This window comes from Rhinolophus ferrumequinum, chromosome 3 (assembly GCF_004115265.2).
Source record: "Rhinolophus ferrumequinum isolate MPI-CBG mRhiFer1 chromosome 3, mRhiFer1_v1.p, whole genome shotgun sequence".
Lineage (NCBI taxonomy): Eukaryota > Metazoa > Chordata > Mammalia > Chiroptera > Rhinolophidae > Rhinolophus > Rhinolophus ferrumequinum.
This window is the reverse complement of record NC_046286.1, coordinates 32,838,016-32,846,627: the sequence shown is the minus strand read 5'-3', so window position 1 is coordinate 32,846,627 and position 8,612 is coordinate 32,838,016. Positions and strand designations below refer to the sequence as shown.

Sequence of the window (8,612 nt, the reverse complement as noted above, 5' to 3'; positions counted from 1 at the left end):
TTCATCAGGAATACATATGTGTGTGTGTGTGTGTGTTTGTGTGTGTGTGTGTATGTATTTGGAGGTTTTTTGGTCTTGTTTTGGAATCAGGGTAATAGTGGCCTTTCAAAATGAGCTTGAGAGCTTTCCCTCCTCTTGAATTTTTCGGAATAGTTTTAAAAGGATAGCTGTTAATTTTTCTTTGAATGTTTGGTTAAACTCATCTGTAAAGCCATCTAGTCCAGGACTTTTGTTTGTTGGGAAGGTTTTGATTACTGATTTGATTTCATTAGTAATAATCGTTTGGTTCGGATTTTCTGCTCTTTTCATTCATTCTTGGAAGATTGTACATTTCTAGGAATTTATCCATTTCTTCCAGAATGTCCAATTTGTTGGCATATAATATTTTCTCATAATCTTTTGTAGTTCTATGGTGTCCATTGTCACTTCTCCTCTTGTATTTCTAATTTTATTTGTGTCCTCTCTTTTTTTATTGATGACTCTAGTTAAAGGTTTATCAATTTTATCTTTTCAAAGGACCAGCTCTTGTCTTCATTGATCTTTTGTATTTTTTTAAGACTCTATTTTTTTTATTTCTAGTCTGATCTTTATTATTTCCTTCCTTCTACTCACTTTGGGGTTGGTTTGCTGTTCTTTTTCTAGTTCTATTAAGTTTAAGTTTAGATTGTTTATTTGAGATTTTTCTTGTTTCTTGAAGTTGGCTGACATTGCTATGAATTTCCCTCTGATGATTGCTTTTGTTGGGTCCCATAGATTTTGGGTCATTGTGGGGTTTTTTTTGTTTTTGTTTTGTTTTTGTTTTTGCTGTGAAAAGGTTTATTGTTTCAATTTGGTCCACAGCATTGGAGAGGGCTCCGGGGTGGTTAGAAGGCTCCCTGATGATTTCAGGGAGAGGCTCAGGCAGAAGCCCAATGCCAAGGGGATGTAGAGGGGCCCCTCAAAGGCCTCTGGGCTCCAAAGGCTCCTAGTCGTGCCTGAGGGTGAGCCTTTCGAAGAGATACTCGCCAAGCCCGGCCTGGGGGCTAGCCAGCCTGCAGATGTTAGTCACAGAGATGGGATTCTGCACAGGCAGAACACAGGGCATACAGATCCAAAAGGGCCTGGTTCAGGTTCTTCTCCATGACCATGGCGGCTTCCATGGCATCCTGAATTTTACCCCACTCACCTTGGAAAGGTTTCTGCAGATACTGGAAGAGGGCGCAACCGCCATGCTGGTTTTGCGTTTTCAAGAGACATTAGGTTCCCTCACATTTCTTCTTGGCTAACTTGTGGAAGAAGTGGCTCACACCATCTAGAGCCACTTCGTTGCTGTCAAAATAGAGCCCAGAAAGAGACAGGTATAGGATGCCCTCAGATGCAAGTTGACCAGGCAGTTTACAGCAGCGTCCACCTCGGTGGAATAATTCTGATGAACTTGAGGGCTTATGGTTGTTCAGCAATAAGGAGTTAAGCTAAAAAAAAACGGTGTTGGCTGGTCTCAGAGGCCAAGAATGGCTGAGGTGATTCTGAAGGTTGAGACTGGAAAAGAGGTTGGAGGGTGGTGGGAGGCTGGAAGGAGGGGTGTCCCTGGGTCTGTTCTGTCCATACACTGTTGAAGCAAGAGACAGATCTGAGGGACAGCCAAGGGCACTGGCGGGTCATTGTGTTTTCATTTTCATTTGTCTCCAGTATCTTTTGATTTCTTTCTTGATCTCATTGTTGACTTATTCATAATTTAGTAGCATGTTATTTAACCTCTATGTGTTTGTTTGTTTTTCAGTTTTCTACTTGAGTTGATTTCTAGTTTCATACCATTGTTATCAGAGAAGATGCTTCATGTGATTTCAGTCCTCTTATCTTTATCGAGACCTGTTTTGTTGGCCTAACATGAGGTCTATCTTGGAAAATGTTCCATGTGCACTTGAAAAGAATGTATATTCTGCTGCTTTGGGTTGAAATGCTCTAAAATTTTTAATTGAATCCATTTGATCTAGTGTCATTTAAGGCCACTGTTTCCTTGTTGATTTTCTGTCTGGAAGATCTGTCCATTGGTGTCAATGGAATATCCCCTAGTATGATTGTAGTACTATCGATCTTTCAATTTATGTCAGCCAATATTTGCTTTATATATTTAGGTGGTCCTATGTTGGCTGCATATATGTTTACAAGGGTTATATCCTCTTATTGGATTGATCTTTTATCAGTATGTAATGTCCCACTGTCTCTTATTACAGCCTTTGTTTTAAAGTCTATTTTGTCTGATGTAAGTATTGCTACCCCAGTTTATTCTTCCATTCCATTTGCATGAAAAATGTTTTTCCAACTCTTTACTTTCAGTCTGTGTGTTTCCTTCGATCTTAAGTGGGATTCTTGTAGGCAGCATATGTATAGGTCTTTTCTTATCCATTCAGCTACCATATGTTTTTCGATTGGAGCGTTTAATCCATTTACATTTAAATCAATTATCAATAGATACATAGTTATTGTCATTTTATTATTTATCTTTATATTCTCCCTCGACACACACACCTTCTTCTTCTTTTAGAAGTCTCTTTGACATTTCTTGTAATACTGGCTTGGTAGTGATGAACTCCTTTATCATTTTCTTGTCTAGAAAGCTCTTTATCTCTCCTTCTAATTGATAGCCTTGCTGGGTAGAGTAGTCTTGGTTGTAGGTCCTTGCTTTGCATCACTTTGAATATTTTGTGCCAATCCCTTCATGCCTGCAAAGTTTCTATTGAGAAATCAACTGACAGTCTTATGGGAGTTCCCTTGTAATTAACTAGCTGCCTTTCTCTTGCTGCTTTTAGGATTCTCTCTTTGTCTTTAACCTTTGCCATTTTAATTTAATGTGTCTTGGTATGGGCCTATTTGAATTCATCTTGTTTGGGACTCTGCACTTCCTGGGCTTGTATGTCTGTTTTCTTTGCTGAGTGAGGAAAGTTTTCAGTCATTATTTCTTCAAATAGGTTCTCAATCCCTTGTTTTCTCTCTTCTCCTTCTCGTACCCCTATACTGCAAATATTGCTATGCTGATGTTGTCCCAGAGTTCTCTTAAACTATCCTCATTTTTAAAAATTCTTTTTCTTTTTGTTGTTCCAATGGGGTGTGTTCTGCTACTTTGTTTTCTAAATGGCTGATTCGATCCTCTGCTTCATCTAGTCTGCTGGTGATTCCTTCTAGTGCATTCTTTATTTCAGTTATTGTATTCTTCACTTTTGACTGGTTCTTTTTTATGTTTTTTATCTCCATTTTTATGTTTCCTATCTCTTTGTTGAAGTTCTCTCTGAAATCATTGAGCATCCTTGTAACCAACGTTTGGAACTCTGCGGCTGGCAGATTGCTTATATCCATTTTGTTTAGTCACCAGAGTGGGACAAGTGTTCACCAGGTTAATGTAGATTTTGGTTTGGTGCCAGTGCTGAGCCTGGAGCTAATCAGCAAATGTGTCAGAGCACACTAAGGCCAGCTGCTGCCCACCTGGAGCCCACGGACCCCCAAGAGTTGTCCAAGAAAGAGTGCAATGCAGCAGGGGCTCGCTGTTCACTAAGAAAATGCCTTAGGTGTTGAGCAAGTTGGGCAGGACGGGATCCCAGGGAGTCTTCAGGGTGGAGAGAGCGACGGAGCAAGTCAAGTTCACCAGGCCATTGCAGATCCAGATTTGGCCATGCGGGGGTAGCTTAGCACAGGAAAGATGGTGACCACTGCCGGCTGCACAGGAGGAGAGTTCTATACAGGGAATATTGCAACTGTTCCTCCAGTCCTCACTCTGCAGTCACACAACTTAGTCTCTCCCTGAGAGACTGAGTAGCTGATGCCTCCCAAGTCACTGTCTCTCTGCCAGAGCCCAGGGTGAATGCCTGCAAGTGAAGGAGTTTTTTCACAGGCCCTTTAAGAGGAAATCTGAGTTTCCCACAGCCTTCCATCCCACCCAGATAGTTGGCATGACCACTGTTTTTCACAGCCATATTTGTGGGGGCTCCTCTTCCTGGCACTGTTACTTGTGGCTGGGGAACACAATATGGGCCTGGGGTCCCTCATTCCTCCTGGGGAGACCTCTGCAACCAAGATATCTTTCCTATTTCTCAACTGCCACATGCAAGTGGGGCCTTCTGTTCCACATCTCTATCCTCCACCCCCGCAACCAATCTCCATGTGGCTTTTTCTTTATATCCTTAGTTATAAAACCTCTATTCAGCTAGACTTCAGATGGTTGTCCAAGTTGACTGTTCTATAATTTAGTTGTAATTTTAATTTGGTCTCGGGAGGAGGCAAGCACAGTGTTTACCATTCCACCATCTTGGATCCCTCTTCGTTGGTCAACTTATTAGAAAAACAAATTCAAAAGCTAGAGTGAACCATTCTTTCTTCCACACTGGAACATGCAGCCCCTTTGAAACCACTCCCCATTTCTTTAGGAGAACTGTTTTAAGATTAAAAGCTGAAGGTTTAAGTTGGGTCATACCAAATATCTGAAGAGACAGTTTCTGAGAGGGCATCACATGACCACAAGAGTGTCATTTGTAGACAATGTGACTGAAAACAAGGTGCATGGCATTCCTTAGATGATTCTGTAACATTCTGGACATTTTTAAATAACCCTACGATTATAGTGTCGGAATGGATTTGACATCAATTCTCTCATGTTTAAAGCTTAAAAAAAAAAATCTTATGGCACTCTTATGGGTACATGAGAGACTGCATGATATAGTGAAGAATTAAGAATATAAACTCTGGAGCCAGGCAGCCTTGGTCAACACGTGGCTTGAATTCTCCCTGCCTATTTGATTTTGGACAAACTACATTATTCCTCTGTACCTCAGTTATATATGTATAACAGGCTTCCCAGTAAGCCATATCTCATAAGATTCGTAGTACAGGTAGAGCACTCAGAAGAGAGCCTACACATCCGAAGCTGCAGGAAGCACTTATTATGGACAATAAGATTTAAGGCTAGCCCTGAGTTGAGAGCTGGCATGACCAGAACAAAAGGAACTCAATACTGAGGAGATACACAGTTCTAATTAAGGTGTCTGTACGTCCTCCTTGTTTTCACAATTATGAAACCATTTGTTCACTTAATGCTTAATAAAAAGATGCAGTATGTGTCATTACATCCTATTTAAAGAAAAACTAGTTAATTTTTCTAAAGCAATATCGCTTTGTCCATTCTAGAGAAGTCATCACTGATCATATTTGAAGTGGAAAGTGTAAGTACGAGAATAGAGGTGATTTAAAACAATGACTGATTCAGCATCTTTTCAATCCACTTGCCTCAGTACACAGAGACTAAATAGGAAACCTAAAAGATGCTCCATGGTCTTTCTCAGTTCTGTCAGTGTCAGGACTTGTTAGCACTGCAGGTTCTGATGTTCACAATGAAAATTTATATGACTTTCTGACTAACTGAAAAAAAAAATGGAAGGCCATTTTTTTCTTGGGCCTTGTAAAATACACAAAATTCTGACTCATCCTTTCACTAATTATTTTTACATGTAATGTCTACAATTTTTGCTGTTACAGTGTTCTATAAGTTATGTTATTACATGCACGTTATGATAAAGGTCTAGCCAAACTATTATATTAAGATTAAATGAACAATAATGGTTTTCATCTGAAAAGACAAAGTTACAAACAGAAGTTGCAAAATAGTGTATATTATTTGGAAGTGCACTCCAGCAGTTATGGCATCAAGATACTCTTCAGAGAATAATGTCTCTGGATGAACCCTGGAAGCTTATATGATGCTAATGATACCTAATGGAAAGTCATTTAAATGATTTCACATCCTGTTGTACATTGAAGTCACTAATCAGGGACTTAGTATGGGAAGCAAGTAAGTGGTTTTTAAATTATTGTGTAGGAAGATATTATTTAGATTTACTCTGCTTAGATTTTTCTGATCAATTAATAGGTCACAACCAAGCAAAGTTTACATTATTCCAAGTGCTTCAATGAACCATTTCCCTCGTTAATAAAATGCAGCAGTCCTAAGTTCATTCAAGCCGCTGTTGCATTTATCATACTTATATGTACAAATGACTATAATGATCACATAATGTTGTTATTATTGCTATTGGAAATGATCCAGGATTTGTTTTCTCAAAACTCCTGTGGGCCCTTCCATTTCAAATGCAGAATATGTAAAATGTTTAGTGTGTTTCATTTGAGGAGTGGAAGTACATTTCACCGATTATTTAGGTGTGATTAATATACGATAAGCCAGATATAGAAGCTCAGTCCCATGAAGTCCCATTTATCACAATATGGTGTCTATGAGAGGCTAAGATCCAAAGTAGGGGAAAATTGACTATTATACTTCCTAATAGGTAGTGGGCAATATTTTCAAGCAGTTTGAATAAATCCAAACCACAAGAGAGTTTATCTTCCATCATTATTCTTGAACCTAAGTGTGGCTTATTGTTCACCTTCATTTGCTCCCCCCACCCTCGGGGCAGTCACTTCTGTTTTCATCTTGTGGACTAAGTCTGAGTCAGATGATTCTAAGCATCCTGAGAATCTCAGCCCCAGCATAGTCAATTTCAGTAGGGAACTGGAAATACACGCACATTATGCACTTCATGGTCACCTAACCTCCTGCACTGACATCTCTACAGCATGGAAAACATTTCCTCTTTAAACTAAGACAAAGAAACTCTGAAGATAATGGAGCAATTGGCATTCAAAACCTCCTTTCTAAGTCTTAAATCATGTCTCACATAGCTTTAAATTATATTGTGATGTGCTTGTATAGCTACAGTATAAAAGAAATAGCTCTTTCATAGTAAGTATACCAATTCGAGAAGAGAGGAAAGAAAGGTTAAAATGTTTGTTTGGGTAGAACAGAGGGTGATGAAAGAATCACAGAATTTCCACTAGAATTAACAAGATATAAATTCATCCCAGGGTGGGACTCTCTTCCCTGTTTTTCCTCCTTTCCTTCAGCCCCTGAACTATCAGCAGAGTAGAGTATTCTCTCTTATTCTCCCATCTGTTCAGACAGCTGTCCAGGACAGACTATTTTGGACTTACTGATTTTTTTTTCATAAATTAATCACTCTGCAACAAGAATATATCACAATAAATTATCCTATCCATATAGGCTCCTGTGATCAAAAGAATTGAGAGAGAGAGAGAGGAGAGAGAGAGAAGGATCCTCCCTCTCGCTAGGGTTTTCTTCCCACAGTATATGAATATTTTATGATTATGTATCAGTCAAGACACTTTAATAATGAAAATGCCTAAGCAATGGTATTCACAAGTGTTTATGATAATTGTTTTTACTAGAATGGTTTTACTAAGGTGGTTTTTGGCCCTTGTACAGTATACGTAATGCATTATAAAAATCTCTATTTCAAGACTTTCTAATTTTAGACACTAAATATGCATGTCACTTTACCCAACAGCACAATATCTTGAGGAGGTGGCCAGAGTATTATAGTTTCCCCAAGGAAACCTCTTTGAAGCTTATTTTTGAAAACCAAGGTACATATGCAATTTGTTTATTCATAATTGATTCATAGTAGGGATGTGATTTTAAGAGTAGTAATTAACCAGTTAACTTTCTCTGCAGTCTAGTCTCCTCAATAATATTTCATTATTCAAATTTATTATTAGTCTTCTTGTTAGAGTTAGGAAAATAAAAGCTACAAAACAAATAAGCTTGTACCAGTTTAGAGGAAGCAGATGTACTTTGGAAATAAGCACCAGTATTCAAACCAATTTACAGAATGTTACACAATTTGTGTGAGATAGATGGTATAAAAAGGGGTAGGTGGTTGTTGTCACTATGGCACAGCTATGGGACACTAACATATATTTAAAGAGCTACTCACTAAGAAAAGACTCGTAGATACAGAAAGCAAACTAATGGTTGCCAGAGGGGAGGGGGCCTGGGGGACAGGGTGAAAAAGGTGAAGGGATTAAAAAGTACAAATTGATAGTTACAAAACAGTCATGGGGATGTAAAGTAAAGCATAGGGAATGTAGTCAATAATATTGTAATAACTATGTATGGTGCCAGATGGGTACTAGAATTATTGAGTGGTTCACTTCGTAAATTATATAAATTTCTAAGCGCTATGCTGTATACCTGAAACTAATATAATATCGAATGTTGACTGTAATCGAAAACAAAAGAGAAAGAAAAGAAAAAAAAGCCACAAACACTAGATGTCTTCTCTGTGGCCTCGAGCAGGCCGCCTAACTTCCTGGGGCCTCAGTGACTTTGTTTAAAAAGAGGAGTTGGACTTTGTAATCTCTAAACTTCCCATTAGCTCTGTGGTTCTAAATTTAGATCTCTTACTCCTGAAATGTGTAGGTGGCCTAATCATTAGCAGAAAACCTAAAAAGTCTAAATTCTCTCATAACTCTGATTTTTCATTTTACACCCAAGCGATACCCTTCACCCTGCCGTTGATGTGACAGGAGCTAGGTAGCATGTGCCTGTGAATACTGCAAGGAGCCACTTGGGGCCTGGAAATTACAACTAAGCTCTGCTTTTTAGATGAGCAAAGGGGCCAAGAGAGGACTCCCTTTAATTATCTGTAACTGTGATAATTTCTAAGAACCTACATTCATTAGTGCACATATTAGAAAGCAGGGATTTCTACTTTCCAGATGGCACAAAGGGT

General features: G+C 38.8%; 1 pseudogene; it reads right to left on the bottom strand.

Annotated features, from left to right (window-relative positions):
• Positions 1-964: 964 nt before the first annotated feature.
• Positions 965-4,278, bottom strand: LOC117020640 (ferritin light chain-like; annotated as a pseudogene).
• Positions 4,279-8,612: the final 4,334 nt, after the last annotated feature.